Genomic DNA, 21,677 nt, shown 5'->3' on the forward strand with positions numbered 1-21,677 from the left:
GAACCTCTTATGTCTTCTCGTGGATGATATCAAAATAAAAATTTAATAATATATCATTTTTGGCAAAATCATGAGGTAAGGAAACCGTGGCCGTTAGCTAGACCCTCTCTCTGAAGAGGAAGAGCTTGACCCGGACGTTCACACAAGGATCTTCATAGAACTGAGGCAGGACCCTTTAAAGGAGAAGGGAAGAACCTGGGCGAGGCTGTGGAGAAATGGGTGGAAGCTATGGAAGAGTATTTTGATGTCATAGGCTACAATGAGCGGAGCAAAATGGCTCTTGCCAAGCTGAAAATTATGGAAACAACCAGGGTGGCATGAAGGAACCATTGTGACACCAACCATCTGGACAGGAATACCCGGTCTTGGAACGATCTTAAAACCTATTTGAGGAAGAGATTTTTTTCCCCTGAGTTTTTAGAAACCAAAATGAATGAATTCTTAGAGCTAAATCAGGGGAGCAAAACCATCGAGGAATATCACCAGGCATTTGCTCTTCTACTCAAATATTCACCACCTCTAGATGAAGAGAAACTCATGGCCAGGTTCATTCGGGGAATGAATGAACCCTTCGACACACTGATCTCAAGGATGCCAAGCCAGTATCCATGGCAGAAGCTATGGCGAAGGACTTCACCAAAGCTTTCATCGTAAAAGTCCCGCCAAAGCCAGCTTCCTCATCCTTCAAAAGATTCCAGACACCGGAAAGTTCTTCCAACCTTTCTCTTCCAAAGAGACATCAAGGTCCCAACCAGAATCTGGAGATGGGAAGCTTCAAGAATGAAGGAAGACCTTTCCCTCGAAGTACTTTCTTAGGAATTGCAAAGGGTTGCAAGTGAGAACAGGTGCTTCGGATGTTAGGGGTTTAGGCACCAACTCAAGGATTGCCCATCTCCTTCTGTGGGCTAAGGAAGCCAGGGATAGACTCCTTCGTATCAATCCAATCAGGGTCCCCCGTGCCAAAATCAGGGTAACCCCAGAAGAGTGTCAGCTCAGCCTGTAGCCTCCATGCAAAGCAGTCTCGGAACTCCCTCCCAGAATTTGAGTAAGCAAAGAGAGAGAGTTCCACCTCAGATTGCAGCAGCTAGAGCAGTCACTATAGCTGATAAAGTGGAGGACGAAAAAGGACAGATCTATGCAGCAATAGAGCATCAGGGGAATAACCGTCAATACTCAGTCCTCTAGACTCGAGCAGTCCTCTAGACTTAATCTTCTAGACTCCAATGGAGTAATAGTGTAAGCAATTCAAGCTTTTGATTGATTTAGGCAGTACTCATTCTTTTATTTCCCCAGGATTTCTATGTAAATTAGTCCTAAATAAAGAATCAGGGAAACCTATGCAAGTGGAATTGGCCAGTGGAAAGATTCTTTTCACACACCTTGAGACTGACCTTATTCAGTTTAACCTAGATGGGAGCGTAACAGAGTGCCCAGTTTAGAGTCCTACCCTTGGGAGTCTATGATGGAATCCTTGTAATGGATTGGCTCCAAAAGAATCAGGCTGACATTCATTGTCACAAAGGAACCATCTCTTTTCTTGACCTTCACGGGAATAAAGTTCAAGGAACTAAAATTTTCGGATCCCCAGTGCTACAATTAGTCAAGGCTTCCAAATTATTAAAAGGGTTTAGAAAGAGGCAAGCTGTTTATGTCGTTAAGATGAATCCTGTAGACATAAAATTCAAGGCTAAAGAACCAGAGTGGTTAAGTGAGTATGCAGATGTGTTTCCTGAAGAGCTAACTGAGATGCCTCCATCTCGCAAAGTAGATCATGAGATCGAGTTAACCCCCGAGCTCAGCCAGTGGCTCAGCGTGCATACAAAATGCCAGTCCCTGAAGCCATAGAACTTAAGAAGCAATTAAGATAATTATTAGAGCAGGGATTCGTCAGACCTAGTGTCTCACCTTGGGGTGCGCACGTTCTCTTTCAAAAGAAGAAAGATGGAATGCTAAGACTCTGTATTGAACTACAGAGGATTGAATCAATTAACAATTAAGAATAAGTATCCTATTCCTAGGATTGATGAACTTCTAGATCAGTTAAGTGGTACCCAAATGTTCACAAAGATAGATCTCAAAACCCGGTACTACCAGATCAGAATCAAGGAACACAGGACATAACGAAGACAACATTCAATACTCACTATGGGCATTATGAGTTCACAGTCATGCCATTTGGATTTATTAATGCCCTGGCGACATTTAATCGTCTTATGCAAGATATTCTAAGAGAATACTTGGATGATTTTGTTCTTGTCTTCTTTGATGATATCATGGTATACTCAAAGAATGCTGCAGATCATGAATATCATGTGTGCAAGGTCCTGGAAATCCTAAGGAAACACCAACTCTTTGCAAAAAAGAGCAAGTGTTCTTTCTCTTTTGACCAGGTGGAATACTTGGAATTCAAAGTATCAAAAGGTGGGATTTATCTTGACCTCGCTCTTGACCTCGCTAAGAACCCAAGACAGTAAAGGAAGTGAGAGGATTTCTAGGATTAACCGGATGGTATAGGATCTTTATACCTAGGTATGCTCCGATAACATCCCCTTTAACTAACCTTCTCAAGAAGAGTAACATTTTTCAGTGGATTGCAATGTGTCAGAGTGCCTTTGACAAGCTAAAAACAACCTTAGTAACCAACCCTGTCCTTAAATTACCAGATTTTACCAAACCCTTTGAGGTAGTTTACTGATGCCAGTGGGTTTGCCTTAGGTGGTGCTCTTATGCAGGAAGGTCATGTAGTGGCCTATGAATCTAGAAAACGCAGAACACATGAGAGAAATTATGCCGTCCATGACTTGGAGTTACTCTCAATAGTGTATGCTCTGAAGTTGTGGAGACATTATCTTTTGGGACAGAGGTTCACCTTGATGATAGATCATCAAAGTCTGAAGTGGATCTTCACCCAAAGGGATCTCAACATGCGTCAAAGGAGATGGATGCAGACCTTGCAAGAATTTGATTTTGAAATTAAGTATCGGCTTGCTGATGCGCTCAGCAAAAAAGCCTCCTTGCTTGCAATTACAGTGGTGTAAAATCCATTGATCAGTGAAGCAAAAAAGCCTCCTTGCTTGCAATTACAGTGGTGTAAAATCCATTGATCAGTGAAGCAAAGGAGAAAATCATGCAGGACAAATTCTTTGCCCCTATTGCTACACTTCTGATGTAGGAAATCAAGACTCCTCAGGAAATGAGTCAAGTTCTTGGGTACAAATTAGATGAAGGATGCATGTATTATAATAATCGGCTATGTATTCCCAATGATGAGGGAATAAAGGGAAGAATTCTAAGAGAAGCCCATGATAGCTTGATAGCTAGACATCCAAGGTTTATAAAAACCTATATGTCTATTAAGAAAAGCTTCTTCTAGTGCCAAGACTCAAAAAGCATATACTTGATCATGTGCGAAAATGCTTAATGTGTTAGAGAGTCAAGGCATAGAGAGTCAAGATGCCAGGTAAACTGCAGCCTCTAGACATTCCTCAGATGAAGTGGGAATGTATCAGTATGGACTTTGTCACTGGATTACCTTCAGTGCAATCAGGTTACAACTCCATTTTTGTGGTAGTTGACAAACTAACCAAAGTTTTCCATCTGATTACAATACAATTTTGACACCTTGGTAAGGAAAGGTTGGTAAGGAAAGGGGGAGTCTCTTAAAAAAATGAGATATTTTAGAGTAATCATACAATTTTGACACCTTGGTAAGGAAAGGTGGAGCCTTTAAGGAGGCGCCTATTTGGCACCTTGGTAAGGAAAGGGGGAGCCTAAAAAAAAAAAAAGATATTTTAGAGTAATCATACAATTTTGACACCTTGGTAAGGAAAGGGGGAGCCTCTAAAAAAATGAGATATTTTAGAGTAATCATACAATTTTGACACCTTGATAAGGAAAGGGGGAGCCTTTAAGGAGGCGCGTATTTCACACATGTGAAGGAGGCGCCTATTTCACACATTAGACTCAATCTTGTCTAAATTCAGCCAAACTTAAGCTCAATCTTGTCTAAATTCAGCCAAACTTAAGCTGAAAAATTCTAGAACTTAGTTGGGCTAGTGGCCTCCCTCACCTATAAATAGACCCTCATTCTTTTGTATTCTCATCTGTGAACTAGACCATGCCAGTATTACTCTAAAATAAGCATATTTTCTATTATCCTCTAAAAATCCACTACAATTTGGAGAGATTGGAGCTTCTCTCTCTCTGCAACCTTCTTTGGAGCTTTCCTCAACATACTAATCAATTGATTGGTTGGGGGCCTCTCCTAAGACTAGAGAATCAAGCAAAACAAGAGGTAAGGTGTGACTTTATGATTTTTTCTTAATCTTCTAAATGTTTTTCACTTCTCAGCCCCTCTCAAGCTTGAGAAGTATTCAATTTAATGGTTCTTCAATGCATATGAAGCTCTCTAATGAATTTTAATGATTAATCACATAAAATTTACATTCATGCTTAAATTAAAATATTTTTTAAGCATATCTCTCTCTCTCCCAAAGAATGGTCATTCCTATGATCAATTCTATATTCAAATGGTGCTTCTCATGGAGCAATTCTTAATTCTAAGAGTAAACTCTATGCTAGTCAAATTAGAGGCCAAAGAAATGGCTTTTTAATGCTTTTATGTTACTTAAATTATGATAAACTTAGGGATTAAGTCCATAAATTGGATATTAGTCCAAATGATAATTATTCTATTATATTGTATTACTAAACCTTATGCTTTGGTGAAATTTTTAAAAATTAACACATATATCATTTTTATGCATAATGCAAAAAGAGAACTTCCTACCATATTCTAGGATTAGTCATCCTAGGTTAAATGAATAACTCTCATCATATTCATGGAAAATTAATTTTTAATGTTTATGCGTAAATAGTTAATTAGAGAAAAAGAGAAATTTCTAGTAATTTTATTTTTATGATAAAAGAGGAATTCCCATGATAATGGAGATTTATATATTCCAATGGAGAAGGAGAAAAATTAGAATATCAAAATAGTAGATATTTTATTTAAAATTAAATAAGAATTTTAGTTAAATTTATTTTTATGCATAAATCAATTTAAATAATGAAAGAGGATCTTCCACCATATCTGGAATTCAATCATTTAAATGAGAAAACTGGAATTTCTTTTATAATGGAGTTAAAGGATATTTTTATTTAATTTTTAAGAGAAAATTTAGTTAAATTTATTTAAAGTGCATGAATAAATTTAAATGATGAAAGAGGAATTCAATCATTGAAATGGAAAAACTAGAATTTTTGTCATATCAGGATTGATGGATATTTCTATGTAATTTTTAAGAGAAATTTTAGTTAAAATTATTCTATGCATGTATAAATTTAAATGATGAAAGAGGAACTCCCATCATAATTGGAATTCAATCATTTAAATGGAAAAAGAGAATTCTTGGTATATTTGGAATATTGAATATTTTTATTTAATTTAAAGAGGAATTTTAGATTGATTTAATTTATGATAAAAGAGAAATTTCCATGACATTTGGGATTGCACTCATTAAATGGAAAAAGGAGGTATTTCAAATTTATTCAAAAAAATAGATATTGGTATTTCTTTAAAAGAAGAATTTTTATGATATTTAAGAAAAGAAGGATTTGAAATAATTTTTAGTGTCAAAAGAAGAATTTCCACCATAATTCTACCTATGGAATTAAGGTTGAGAAATTAAATGGTAGAAAGAATATCTTTAGATATTTTATGTGGTTAAATCACTAAATTGGTATTTACCCAAAACTAGATGTTTATCTAAAGGGAATCCTTGTTAGAACTAAACCGAATGAATTTGGTTAGACTACGAGAGGGACGGATAGTAAACCTACTTGTCCATCTCTCGATCTGAATCAACAAGCAAAACTTTGTGACCTATTCTAGTTCCTAAATACAAAAAATAGACTACAGTTCAACTAAACTGTTTTTCCTTTGACTGAACTCACCAAGAATCTAGTTGGACAATCATTCAAATGATGGGTAGATTATCCTGGTGAGAGATCAAGGATTCTCATTATGAAAATGGAAATTTTGGAAAAAGGGGTTTTGTGGAACCAATCTCAAACTGGGAATTTTACTTGCATTGAAACCTCTGTTTTTTATTTAAAGGATTGTTTCACGCCATAATGCTAGAGGAAGCATTTGGCATGTGTTTTACTAAGAGGAGGTTAGTTGCAACAGTTGTTGCTGGGCAAGGAGTCATCAAGGGACGTCGCTGTGGCGGCAAAGCCTACCAAGGTCTTGACGAGCCTCAGTACGGTTGAAATGGTACTCTTCCAGTACGATGGGCGAGGACCGACAAAGTGGTCCTTGAGTGAAGTGCTAGGACACCTAAGGAGGATCCTAGAGGGTTCTGACCAGGCGATGCATGGGCTCGCAGTTGCTAGGACATCCATGTGTGCGTCGAGGAAGATTCGGATGGACTAAAAGGAAAGATTTTTGTGAATCAAATTTTGATACTGGATCTCGTTGGTTGGACAGCTGGTCTTCAATGGAGAGTCCAAAGGACACATTTTGTAATACAATGGACTCAAAATTTTGGAGGATGATGATCAGTAATATTATGATTTGTATCGAAGGATTGTTTTAAAGCCAGCCAAATTTGTTATAAATGGCAATTTCATATTTGTTGTTTACGTGGTATGCCTACCTTAATTTTTGCATGAATCGCCAATTAGGGGGCTTGGGAACTCTTTTCCTCGGTACGTGGGCAAAAAACACAACCAAATCTTTATAAAGGAATCCCACCAATACAATGGTCGCGGGTGGTTTGCTAACCAATGGGCCTAGGCTGGATCGGAAGTTTCCTACAAAACAACTAAGATGCGATTAGTTACGTTAGTCAGATTAAGTCTTGAGAAGACCTTGTTCTATGGGAAGGGATCAGCGGCGGGTGTGCCTCATTAAAGGAGGAAAAAAGCGGTGATTCTATGGACCAAGTGCAAGTCTCTTCTTCATCTGACCATGTGACTTCAAGTTCGGTCAGATCAGTTTAAAATAGTGATGATTTTGACTCGTTAGGATAATTCCCCCATTAGAAGATTTTTCCCATGGTGGAATCACACGTGCCTTCTAGGCGAGGGGAGTTTTTCTGGGCTTGGTTTCGGAGAAACCACCGGGCTAGTCTCTCGTCTGGACATCCGCAAGCGAGGCCCCGAGTGTGGATACACGCCCCGTGTGGGAGGCCGACGCTGCTTCCACCACTGGCGCCCCGTAGGGGAGGTCTCACAGATATAAAACAGACATGATTTATGAGGCCTTTGAATCGCTTGGTGTACTGACCCCATGAAAAACATTATGACAATGGGGTAGCCACCAAGTGATATAAAACAAACAGGAATCAGAGGGCTTCGAATCTCCTGTTGGTACTGACCACACAAAAAACACTATGACAATGGGGTTGGAACCAAGCGATAGGAAATAAACAAGAGTCCAAAGGGCTTAGAATCCCTTGGTATTGACCCTATGACCAACGTTATCACAGTGGGGTCGGCACCAAGCGATATAAAGCAGACAGGATTTCAGAGGCCTTTGAATCACTTGGTACTGACCCCATGAAAAACATTATGAGACAATGGGATTGCTACCAAGCGATATAAAACAAACAGTCCTCCAGAGGGCTTCGAATTAGTTGGTACTGACCCCACAAAAAATATTACAACCAAGGGGTTGGAACCAAGCGATATGAAACAAACAAGAGTCCAAAGGGCTTAGATTCGCTTGGTACTGACCGCATGACCAACATTATCACAGTGGGGTTGGTGCCAAGCGATATAAAGCAGACACGATTCTCCAAGGCTTTGAATTGCTTGGTACTGATCCCATGAAAAATATTATGACAATGGGATCGTGAGGACGAAGTGATATAAAACAAACAAGACTCCAAATAGCTCCAAATTTTTTGCTACTGATCCCAAACAAGACTCCAAAGAGCTCCGAATTGCTTGCTCTACTGATCCCACGAAAAACATTATGACAATGGGGTCGGAACCAAGGGATATGAAATAAACAAGAGTCTAGAGGGCTTAGAATTTCTTGTTTTATAAACCCCATGAGCAACGTTATAACAGTAGTGGGGTTGGTACCAAATGATATAGAGCAGATAGGATTTTGGAGGCCTTTGAATCACTTGGTACTGCCCCCTTGAAAAACATTATGACAATGGGGTCACCACCAAGCGATATAAAACAAATAGGGCTACAATGGGTTTTGAATTGCTTGGTACTGACCCCCACGAAAAACATTATGACAATGGGGTTGAAACCAAGCCATATGAAACAAACAAGAGTCCAGAGGGCTTAGAATCACTTGTTACTAACCCCATGACCAACGCTATCATAGTGTGGTCGGAACCAAGCAATATAAAGCAGAGAGGATTCCCAAGGCCTTTGAATAGCTTGGTACTAACCCCATGAAAACATTATGACAATAGGGTCGCCACCAAACGATATAAAACAAACAGGACTCCAGAGGGCTTGTAATGGCTTGGTATAGACCCCATGAAAAACACTATGACAATGGGGTTGGAACCAAGCGATATGAAACAAACAAGAGACCAAAGGACTTATAATCGGTTGGTGTACTGACCCCATGACCAGAGGGCTTATAATCGCTTGGTGTACTGACCCCATGATGACCAAAGGGCTTATAATCGCTTGGTGTACTGACCCCATGACAAGAGGGCTTATAATTGCTTGGTGTACTGACCCCATGACCAACGTTATTACAGTGGGGTAGGTACCAAGCGATATAAAACAGATAGGATTCCGGAGGCCTTTGAATTACTTGGTACTGACCCCATGAAAAACATTATGACAATGGGGTCTCCACGAAGAGATATAAAACAGATAGGATTCCGGAGGCCTTTGAATTACTTGGTACTGACCCCATGAAAAACATTATGACAATGGGGTCTCCACGAAGAGATATAAAACAGATAGGATTCCGGAGGCCTTTGAATTACTTGGTACTGACCCCATGAAAAACATTATGACAATGGGGTCTCCACGAAGAGATATAAAACAAACAGGACTCCAGAGAGCTTTGAACTGGTTGGTAGTGACCCCACAAAAAACATTATAACAATGGGGTCGGAACCAAGGGATATGAAACAGACAAGAGTCCAGAGAGCTTAGAATCGCTTGGTACTAGCCCCGTGAGTGACCAACATTATCACAGTGGGGTCGGTACCAATCGATATAAACCAGAGAGGATTTTGGAGGCCTTTGAATCGCTTGGTACTAGCCCCATGACCAACATTATCACAGTGGGGTTGGTACCAATCGATATAAACCAGAGAGAATTTCGGAGGCCTTTGAAGTGCTTGGTACTGACCCCATGAAAAACATTATGACAATGGGGTCGCCACCAAGCGATATAAAACAAACAGGAGTCCCGAGGGCTTTGAATTGTTTGGTACTGATCCCACGAAAAACATTATGACAATGGGGTCAGAACCAAGCGATATGAAACAAACAAGAATCCATAGGGCTTAGAGTTGCTTGGTACTGACCCCATGACCAACATTATCACAGTGGGGTTGGTACCAACAAGCGATATAAAGAAGACAAGATTCTGGAGGCCTTTGAAGTGCATGGTAGTGACCCCATGAAAAAAGGGATGACAATGGGGTCGCCACCAACTTTCGAAATAAAAATAAATCTTTTATGCATCTTTCTATGCATAAATTGAAATTAAAATAAATTTCTTTATGCATCTTTCTATGCGTAAAATCAAAATTAATGAGAATAACTCTTTTGAAATTTTAAAAAAAAATCTTTATGCATCTTTCTATGCATAAAATAAAAATTTGATCAAAGTAACGCTTTTATAATAAAAAAAATTCTTTTATGCATAAATTCAATTTTAATGAAAGTAACACTTTTATAGTAAAAAAATTCTTTTATGCATCTATTTATGTATAAAAATAAATTTTGATGAAAGTAACACTTTTATAATCAAAATATTCCCAATATGCATCTTTCTATGCATAGAAATTAATTCTAATGAAAATAACACTTTTAAAATAAAAGTATTTCTAATATGCATTTTTCTATGCATAGAATAAAAATAACACTTTTAGAATACACAAGTGGTGGGGATTACTCTTTTTGAATAATAAAAAGATAAAACTTACTTCACCAAATTTAAAAAAATTTCACCATAACCTCCTTTGTATGGCTGAACATTTTTTAAATTTTTCACTCTAAAGTTTACTAGAAATTATCCAAGATGATTTAAATCATTCTAATCTAATCAATTTTCACTTTATTAAGAGTAAACAATATGAAAAGTTTAATTCCATCAATTTGATTACACATCTAGGATAAAGAAAGGCTAAATTCAATAATGAAGAGAAGGGCAAAAGCCTTTCCAGCAAGGCATAACATCCATTTTCATTTTAAAGAAAGCAAAAATCAGAAAAACATAAAATAGAATAAGAAAAAGTAGAATTTCTAACGTTGGCTTTCCTTTGGCTTGATGGTTTGAGGGATCTACTCTTGTTTGCAACAAGAGTGGCCACCAATTCTTTTGAAGAGGAAATGATCAAAAACAAATGAATTATCAATGAATTCATTATTTTTTGCTGTGGGAGGAGGAAGAGAGTAACAGCGCATAAAACACTATTAACCATTTACAAAGGGGGAGGCTTCATTTATAGGAAAAAGTGAGCCTCTAACCAAGCAAACTGATTTTAGAATTTTTCAGATCAGTTTGGTCAATTTTTGACCATTTTTAGGTCAATTTAGCTTACTTTCTAGATCTAGTTGAAGCAGGAGAGAGGAGAGATAAAAATATCTCATTATGTGTGAGTTTAAAACTCAACCACACATGTGTGAAATAGGGGCCTCCTTCATGAGGGGAATTCCCCACATTGAGGTGTAAAAAATGCATCATTTCTTTTAAATATCTCTTCTTTTTTTAACTAATAACCTTATCCTTAGTCAACTCTTCATCTTATGTGAGCATTTACTCATTTTTGGGAGATTTTCTTTTATTCTTCCATTTATCTCCTCCCTAGATTTGGATTAATCTAATTGGTCTATAGGAACCTTAATTCAAAAATTTCAGAAAATCTGGACCCTTAGGCTAAGGTCCTTTTTACTACCTGATTTCAATTTATTCCAATTGCACATTGGAAATTTCTTTTTGAATATCTATTTCAGGGGAAACCATTTTAGACACTAGGAGGATTTTTATATCCAAAAATATCTCAATTTTAAATTATCTCTCTCTAGACATTTTCTCTCTCTAGGCCAAAACAGGGTAAAACAAGATCTTTCTTTTATTTTAGAGAGGGGAATAATTATAAGATCAGAAGGGGAGGTTCTTGCACCTGCACACCTCAAAAGCCGGAGGGAGGAATCTTATAGTAGGAACCAAGCGATATGAAACAAACAAGAGTCCATAGGGCTTAGAATCACTTGTTGGTACTAACCCCACAACCAACGTTATCATAATGGGTTCGATACCAAACAATATAAAGCAGACATAATTTCGGATGCCTTTGAATCACTTGGTACTGACCCCATGAAAAACATTATGACAATGGGGTCGCCACCAAGCAATATAAAACAAACACGACTCTAGAGGGCTTTGAATTGCTTGGTACTAAACCCACGAAAAACATTATGACAATGGGGTCGGAACCAAGCGATATGAAACAAACACGAGTCTAGAGGGCTTAAAATCTCTTGGTACTGACCCCATGATTAATGTTATCATAGTGGGGTCAGTACCAAGTGATATAAAGCATACAAGATTTCGGAGGCCTTTGAATAGCTTGGTACTGACCCCATGAAAAACATTATGACAATGGGATTGCCACCAAGCGATATAAAACAAGTAGGACTCCAGAAGAGGGCTTTGAATCACTTGGTAATGACCCCACAAAAAACATTATGACAATGGGGTAGGAACTAAGGGATAAGAAACAAAATGAGTCCAAAGGGCTTAGAATCGCTTGGTACTAACCCCATGACCAATGTTATCACAGTGGGCTTGTACCAAGGGATATAAAGCAGACAAGATTCTGGACCTGGGACCTGGGCTTGGGGAATGAGCCATTGTGCATTATATAGATTTTAGTTGAATTTTTAATCGCATACTTTATAAGTATATTTGGGTGTATGAGAAAAATAGGAAAGAAAACAAAAAATCTCAAGGTCAAGGTCAAGTTCAAGGCTCGAACTTGAGTTGGAGCCTTGTCTATTACACAAGTAAGTAAGAATAGAGAGGGAAGCTAGGATAATCCAATAGAACAAGTGGGGTGTGGGTGAAGATGGTAACCAAAAGTGAAAGTAACTATAATCAAAAGACCTGGGACCTGGGCTTGGGCTTGGGCTTGGGGAATGAGCCATTGTGCATTATATAGATTTTAGTTGAATTTTTAATCGCATAGTTTATAAGTATATTTGGGTGTATGAGAAAAATAGGAAAGAAAACAAAAAATCTCAAGTTCAAGGTCAAGTTCAAGGCTCGAACTTGAGTTGGAGCCTTGTCTATTACACAAGTAAGTAAGAATAGAGAGGGAAGCTAGGATAATCCAATAGAATAAGTGGGGTGTGGGTGAAGATGGGTATATAACCAAAAGTGAAAGTAACTATAATCAAAAGACCTGGGACCTGGGCTTGGGCTTGGGCTTGGGGAATGAGCCATTGTGCATTATATAGATTTTAGTTGAATTTTTAATCGCATAGTTTATAAGTATATTTGGGTGTATGGGAAAAATAGGGAAGAAAACAAGAAATCTCAAGCTCAAGGCTCGAACTTGAGTTGGAGCCTTGTCTATTACACAAGTAAGTAGGAATAGAGAGGGAAACTAGCCTAATCCCATAGAACAAGTGGGGTGTGGATGAAGATGAGTATATAACCAAAAGTGATAGTAACTATTATCAAAAGACCTGGGACCTAGGGCCTGGGCCTGGGCTTGGGCTTGGGCTTGGGGAATGAAACCGAAACCGAAACCACCTTTCTGCCGAGCCGTCCCGGTGCTCCTCCGTCAACGTCCTCCTCCTCTCCCGGCGCGTCGACGCAGCCCTCTCTCGGCGCACAGACCCACCCCCCCTTCCTCCGGCTCTCCGCCGTCGGCGCCCACAGACCAGCCCCTCCTCCTCCGTCGCGGCGCAGCACCCCCTTCCTCCGGCCTCACCTCTCCGCCGTCGGCGCCCACACCCCCCCTTCCTCCGCCGGCGCGCACCAGCCCCTCCTCCGTCGCGCGGCGCAGCAGAACCAGCCCCGCCGTCGGCGCCCACACCCCCCCTTCCTCCCCGGCGCGCACCAGCCCCCCCTCCTCCGTCGCGGCGCGCCGACCAGCCGCCCAAATTCAAAATTCAAAAGTTTCCCCCCACGGCCGCCAAAATCGAATTCAAATTCAAAAATTCCCCTCAAATTCAAATTCGAATTCGAATTCGAAATTCTCCCCAAATTCAAATTCAAAATTCCCCCCAACGGAATTCCGCCCGCACCCCGAAATTCCCCGCGGACCCCTAAAATTTTTTCGCCTTCTCTCTCGAAAAAAAAATCGCAAAAAACAGAATCGGCCGACCTCGCAAACAAAACCTGCGCACCCGCCTTCGCCTTCACTCGCAGAAAGAAAAAACGACCGACCTCGCGTTTCGCCCATACAAAAAACCTGCGCACCCTCGAGCAAATCTCTCGCAGCAATACTCTCCGCTCCTTGTGTCTCTGCAGCCCTGCGTTTCAAGCGCACCTTGGAGCAGATCCAGCCCTGCGTTTCAAGCGCACCCTGGAGCAGATCTCTCGCAGCAATAATCTCTGCAGCCCTGCGTTTCTAGCGGTTTCTTTTCCACGGATACCTCAAGCATCCGTCAAGATCAAGACTGTGCAACATCGGAGACTTCAGCAAGTAAGTCCTTCTTTAATTGATTGTCTACACTAATATAAACGCTTACTTGATTGCACGCTAAGTGTGTCATTTGTTGATCGTTGCTCGTCGTAGATGGTTTCCACCTCTTGATGCTCTCTTTTGTATCTTCACATATGTCAAGAACCTGTAAAACTGATCCAAGATAGACTCCACAACTTGGATATAGACTCCACCTTAAGTTCGAGCCTCCCCTACATAGAACTTATGTGATAATGCTCGACCTAGATTGAGACTTTGTTCTCCATACTAGTGCACCGGCCTTAAGGCTCGAACTTGAGTTTGAGCCTTTGCTCTCCATGCTAGTGTACCCCGCCCCACAGCCTTAAGGCTCGAACTTGAGTTGGAGCCTTTGTTCTCCAATCTACACCGGCCTTAAGGCTCGAACTTGAGTTGGAGCCTTGGCTCTCCCCAGCCTTAAGGCTCGAACTTGAGTTGGAGCCTTGGCTCTCGATGCTAGTGTACACCGGCCTTAAGGCTCGAACTTGAGTTGGAGCCTTGGCTCTCGATGCTAGTGTACACCGGCCTTAAGGCTCGAACTTGAGTTGGAGCCTTGGCTCTCCCCAGCCTTAAGGCTCGAACTTGAGTTGGAGCCTTGGCTCTCGATGCTAGTGTACACCGGCCTTAAGGCTCGAACTTGAGTTGGAGCCTTGGCTCTCCCCAGCCTTAAGGCTCGAACTTGAGTTGGAGCCTTGGCTCTCGATGCTAGTGTACACCGGCCTTAAGGCTCGAACTTGAGTTGGAGCCTTGGCTCTCGATGCTAGTGTACACTGGCCTTAAGGCTCGAACTTGAGTTGGAGCCTTGGCTCTCGCCAGCCTTAAGGCTCGAACTTGAGTTGGAGCCTTGGCTCTCGATGCTAGTATACACCGCCCTTAAGGCTCGAACTTGAGTTGGAGCCTTGGCTCTCGCCAGCCTTAAGGCTCGAACTTGAGTTGGAGCCTTGCCTCTCGATGCTAGTGTACACCGGCCTTAAGGCTCGAACTTGAGTTGGAGCCTTGGCTCTCGCCAGCCTTAAGGCTCGAACTTGAGTTGGAGCCTTGGCTCTCGCCAGCCTTAAGGCTCGAACTTGAGTTGGAGCCTTGGCTCTCGATGCTAGTGTACACCGACCTTAAGGCTCGAACTTGAGTTGGAGCCTTAGCTCTCCCCAGCCTTAAGGCTCGAACTTGAGTTGGAGCCTTGGCTCTCGATGCTAGTGTACACCGGCCTTAAGGCTCGAACTTGAGTTGGAGCCTTGGCTCTCGATGCTAGTGTACACCGGCCTTAAGGCTCGAACTTGAGTTGGAGCCTTGGCTCTCGCCAGCCTTAAGGCTCGAACTTGAGTTGGAGCCTTGGCTCTCGCCAGCCTTAAGGCTCGAACTTGAGTTGGAGCCTTGGCTCTTGATGCTAGTGTACACCGGCCTTAAGGCTCGAACTTGAGTTGGAGCCTTGGCTCTCCCCAGCCTTAAGGCTCGAACTTGAGTTGGAGCCTTGGCTCTCGATGCTAGTGTACACCGGCCTTAAGGCTCGAACTTGAGTTGGAGCCTTGGCTCTCGCCAGCCTTAAGGCTCGAACTTGAGTTGGAGCCTTGGCTCTCGATGCTAGTGTACACCGGCCTTAAGGCTCGAACTTGAGTTGGAGCCTTGGCTCTCGATGCTAGTGTACACCGGCCTTAAGGCTCGAACTTGAGTTGGAGCCTTGGCTCTCCCCAGCCTTAAGGCTCGAACTTGAGTTGGAGCCTTGGCTCTCGCCAGCCTTAAGGCTCGAACTTGAGTTGGAGCCTTGGCTCTCGATGCTAGTGTACACGGGCCTTAAGGCTCGAACTTGAGTTGGAGCCTTGGCTCTCGATGCTAGTGTACACAGGCCTTAAGCCTCGAACTTCAGATTGAGCCTTTGTTCTCCATGCTAGTGTACTCTGGCTTTAAGGCTCGAACTTGAGTTTGAGCCTTTGCTCTCCATGCTAGTGCACCCCGGCCCCTTAAGGCTCGAACTTCAGATTGAGCCTTTGTTCTCCATGCTAGTGTACTCTGGCTTTAAGGCTCGAACTTGAGTTTGAGCCTTTGCTCTCCATGCTAGTGCACCCCGGCCCCTTAAGGCTCGAACTTCAGATTGAGCCTTTGCTCTCCATGCTAGTGCATCCCGGGCCCTTAAGGCTCGAACTCCAGTTTGAGCCTTTGCTCTCCATGCTAGTGCATCCCGGTCCCTTAAGGCTCGAACTTCAGATTGAGCCTTTGATCTCCATGCTAGTGCACCGCGGCTCCTTAAGGCTCGAACTTCAGATTGAGCCTTTGCTCTTCATGCTAGTGCATCCCGGTCCCTTAAGGCTCGAACTCCAGTTTGAGCCTTTGCTCTCCATGCTAGTGCATCCCGGTCCCTTAAGGCTCGAACTTCAGATTGAGCCTTTGCTCTCCATGCTAATGCACCCCGGCCCCTTAAGGCTTGAACTTAAGTTTGAGCCTTTTCTCTCCATGCTAGTGCACCTCGGACCTTAAGGCTCGAACTTGAGTTGGAGCCTTTGTTCTCCATGCTAGTGTACACCGGCTTTAAGGCTCGAACTAGAGTTGGAGCCTTGGCTCTCGATGCTAGTGTACACTGGCCTTAAGGCTCGAACTTCAGATTGAGCCTTTGTTCTCCATGCTACTGTACTCTGGCCTCTTAAGACTCCAACTTAAGTTCAAGTCTCCCATACATGGAACTTCGCCTTAAGGCTCAAACTTGAGTTTGAGCCTTGTCTCTCTATGCTAGCGTACCCCTAGCATATGAGTGCACAACTTGGATCTAGGCTCCAAGTCGAGCTTCTGTATAGATTAAGTAAATGCAAGTGAGGCTCTTGCTATTCAAGATAACTTTTTGTAGCATGCATTAAGTTTTTTAAGTTTGATAGGTTTTGATTTGATATGTAGCATTTAAATCCATTTTTTTCTAAGGTTTTGAAACTTTTTTTTTTGCTTCACAGGAATGGAAGCTAGCAGAGTGCCCGCTACCTCGCAACCACATGGTGCACCAATCTTTACTCTGGATGCTCTTGAAACAACAACTCAAGCTAAAAGTGTCACTCCTAGAATTAAGGTGGATAAAACCTTCGAATTGAGTAACAAAGAAGGAGTAAAATGGTTTGTGGATAGCTACGATGCTAGTGCAAACTTCAAAGGAGTCCTCCATTTGTTTTTGTCTCAAGGTGATACATCATATGGAGATATGAGGATTGTGGTAGACGCTAAGGATGATGTGGATGCAAGAGCAAATCCATGCTTCACATGCACTGTATTGCCAGAAGGAGAAACTACAAAAGCAAATAAGTTTTGCTTATCATTGGAAACTTTTCACCCAGCAGACATGACTGGCAGTAAACTAGGAAAGGACAATTGTATTGTAAAGTTAGGATTGAAGATCATTGACTTTTCCAATCAAGAAGACTCAGGGGTGGATAATGTGGAGGACCTGGTGAAAGCAGTGAGGCATGCAAAGAAGGCTTTGGATTCACGAAAAAAGTCCATACCTGAAAAGGAGACAACAACCACTCAAGTTAGGAAAATTGTGGAGAAAAAAGGCAGGGCCATAGTGAAGAGTGCACTTGAAGCATCTACAAATGCTGGTGCAACTTCTTCAAAACATAAAAAGGAGGGTGACAAAATAAAAGTCCTTGATGTAAGCACAATAGCAGCTGAAGACATGGCAGGCTCTCAGGTGCAAGAAGAGGAGCAAGCACTTGCAAAGAAGAGAAAGGCAAAGCACTCTACAAAGGTTCAGGAAATCTCTTTAAAGAGGCAAAGGACAAAACCAGCAAGTGGTTCAAAGGAGATAGATGCGTCCGAGGACGAGCTAATGGAGGTTGAGACTCTAAACAAGGGCAGCAAAGCAATTATCTCATTAGAAATAAAGAAGGGATATTATCCCTTTGGTCTAAATGAGGTCTTCAGCATTGATGTGATGAAATGTTATCCTGCTCCTTCAAACTATGTGTATAGAAGGTTAAATAAGGATTGGGTTCGTATTTTGACCCAAGACTTTATTGAGGACCCAAAGCAAGAGGAGATACTTGCAATTTTGATGCCCTGTAATCGTGCTACAAAACAACCCCTTGATAAACTCGCAAAAGAAGATATTCATAAAGTTGAATATTGGATTATCTCTGGTCAACACTCCATTAGTGCTGCAAAAAGCTTGCAAGCTCTAAATATGGCTAAAGTGACCCCTCCACTGCGTCAGCAATTCAGGTTCAGGAGATGTAAGATAATTGTAAATTGCCCGCCCAAGATTTCTCGTGACATTTCCAAGGATGCGAATTTATCTGTTGCAAAGTCAATGCAAAAGGAGCCATTCCTCGATCAACTTCTACAAGCTCGAGCACAATGGCATGCAAACGGTCGTCCTAGTAAACCTTTGCCTGGTGTCAATCAACCCAAGATGGACGAGTCTTGGAAGGTACTCTTTTGATTCTTTGCTATATCTTGGTAAATCATAGACCTACATTACTTCTTCTTTACTTCTTCATAGATCTATAGTTTTAAGTATAGCAGTAGCATAAGAAAGATGCATGTCAGGCTTCTTCTCAAACTACATAAACTTAATAGTTTGGTTTGAAATTGAACTTCAAGCCTCACCTCTCTGTGATGGTGTAGCACTTGCATATCTAATTATGGCTCGAACTTAAGTTGGAGCCTCACTTGCAAGTGCTAGATTTGCATACGGAGGTGATGCTCAAACCTAAGATCGAGCATCACGATTATATACTAGTTTAGCACTGCAAGTGAGGCTCAAACTCAAGTTTGAGCATAAGCTCCAAATGATTGAAAACCCATAGATGCATAATTCCTCCTAATATTTTGTGATATCTATAGTGAGGGGGCTAACTTCTTACTTTGCAACTTTGCAGGCCTTTGTGGAGACCACGGAGCACACATTACATAAGAACTTTGTCAAAAATGATTTACACTTGCTTCTATGTGATGATGATGTATGGCAGAACTGGGTTAAGATCATGAGGCTTTATGCAAAAGGCTTGCTACCAAATACAAAGGGCGAAACTCAAACTAAAGGTCGTGATCAAAATCCCAGACTTCCAACTTTGAAGAGTGGGCAAATTCAGCAGGCACCAGGAACAGTCCAACTAGGCCCAACGTTGTTTAGGTGCATTTTAGGCCTTCAGAAGAGTGAAGTTTTGAACATTCAAACATCACTTCTTGACAAGAGAATATTGCTTAAAAAGGGAAAGCAAACCCATCAAAGAATGGATATGGAGGAGATGGCTTGGAAGCTAAAAACAGATCGAGTTCTCAAAGATGCAATAACCGCCTTCTATTTTGATCTGACAAGGGAAAAGATGACTTGGGAACAAGTGTGTGAGACATATAAGCTAGGGGAGTATGAGTATAATCAATTGAGGAGCTACAGCCAGTCCTTTGTTAGGGATGCTCTCAATCCTTCAAAAAAAAATCCTTCACTTTCAAAAAGTGTAGTAACTTTACTGAATCACCTATATAGAGCATCTATGGGTATTGTATCTCAACAAGAGTCTATTCCTTGGAAAATTAGGGGGGTGGGTTTTGATATGACAAAGATTATAGCCTTCTGTAGTGAAGAGCATGTACCATTTCAGCTGGCAATCATGGACCTACATGGTACAAAGGAGCAGCTCTCGTCAGAATTTTTCTCCGAGTTGGCACTTGCTTTGAACACACTAAACTCACAATATGAATATATTCTTGTGTGTTTTGTTGATTTCATCACCATTGGAATGCTTATCGAAGGGATTTCTAGCCAGTCAACAAAGGTGCACTATGAATTTGGTGTGATCCACACACAAAAAGATGATGCCTGGACATCTGGAACAGTTGAGATTGCAACTGTTATTCTTTTCATCAGCAAGGTTGACAAGTTTGAGGCCATTGATAAGGTTCTCACAAAAAAGGTATTCATCTCAGGATCTAGTGGCCAAAATAGAGAATTCATCGACAAAGGCTTTATTGATGGTCTCATCACAGGGTTTTGTCCTGAACAGAGCTATGTTGTAGAGATATATTGTGGTGGAGTTGTGCTAGAGGAGAGCTTGCTAAAGAAGAGACGATGTATTGCTTTATGCAAAGATGATTTGGAAGCGATGGCATTAGAATCAAAGTGCTCTGCTCTTTTAGATGGTCACCCGTCCGTGCAAGAGTGGTGTGGTGCAAGTGGCGGCACAAAAAAGCAAACACTAGATGATGCAGAAAAAGAGAACCTTCAAAATCTTCACATTGATGACCCACCAAGTACAGAGGACGAAGAGGAAGGTGATGATATTGACAACAAAAATGACACAGATGATGATAAAGAAGTTGGGGATGCTATAGACTTTGAAGATGCAGGGCAAAGGAATGAAGAGGACCAAGGGAATGATGCTCTATTCAATGAGGATGCCGAAGACAATTTTGAAGATATTGGAAGGCATGAAAATGATGATGAAGGTGGGAATGGTGATGATATATTGGATTCTGCAAAAGCCATGGAAGCTACAAATGTTGGGGTTGCTATGGCCGTTGAGAAGATTGGGGATACAGATGTCAACAAGGCTTTCCATGCTCATAGCCCATCAAGCTCTCAACCAAAGAAAGGTAGAAAAGTGCATTGATAGTGCTTATTATGAATGTACAACGAATCATTGAAAGGAGCTTATCAACAACTAATATTAGCAAAGGTTTTGTTCAAAGTGTGGATTTGTTGAAATAATTATTTGTCTTTTGATTAATACATTGGCTTTTTTGGATTCACTTTTAACATTTTTCTATTAAAGTGAATATTTCTATTCTATTTATCCTTTATTTCATGCCAACGTCTAGTACAAATGATGATACACACTTACTATTAAGAAATTACTCCATATCCTAGTGTAGCAGTGAGGCTCAAAATTAAGTTTGAGCCTAATACAAATGATGACGCACACTTACTATTAAGAAATTACACTTACTCCATATCCTAGTGTAGCGGTGAGTCTCAAACTTAAGTTTCAACCGTACCTCCACTTATGTCCAACCTTGGGGATGTCTTCCAACACAAGGCACAATCTCAAGTTGAGCGATCTTTACGTTGCCCTTGTAAGTGAGGCTCAAACTCAAGTTTGACTCTTATGTTATGGTTCCTAATTCATTATGGTACATTAGTCGAAGTTTAGTAATCTAAGTTTGGATACAAAGTATATGTGTAGATATAAAAATGACTAGTATTGTATTAGCCTTGTTGTATTATTTAAATCCTAAAAGTAATAGCATTTTATTTTAATCTTACAGATATATACAAAGAAGGGAAAGACGAAGATAACATTGCTCAACTAGAACATCATCATGAAAGCCCTACTAGAGAGATCAACTCTCATGATTTAAATGCTAGAAATAATGAAGACAACATGGTGGAGGTAGATCACATCAATGATTCAGCTTTGCAAACATCTTCAAGGCCTTCAAGTGATAGGACTAAAGAGACTAAGGACATTCCTAATTTGCAAGTTAATGTTGAGGTTAGTGAGAATAAAGATAAAGTCAATGAAGAGCTTCAAGAGACTTCTGCAACCAAGGAGAGACAAGAAGAGATTGTTGAACAAATGGATGAGGCTACATATGCTACAAATAAAGGGAAAATAGTTGAAATCAAGGACTCTGTGGCAGAGGGTGTTGAAGAAATTGATGAGGCTACATATGCTACGAATAAAGAGAGAATAGTTGAAATCAAGGACTCTGTGGTGGCAGAGGGTGCCAAGAAAACTAAAGGTATATCTTTTTCAATAGGATGTTATTTAAGATGATTTATTCAGCAATTTTGTGTGTTAAAAAGTA

Source organism: Cibotium barometz, chromosome 8, assembly GCF_041138505.1.
Source record: "Cibotium barometz isolate CiBa-2024 chromosome 8, ASM4113850v1, whole genome shotgun sequence".
NCBI lineage: Eukaryota > Viridiplantae > Streptophyta > Polypodiopsida > Cyatheales > Cibotiaceae > Cibotium > Cibotium barometz.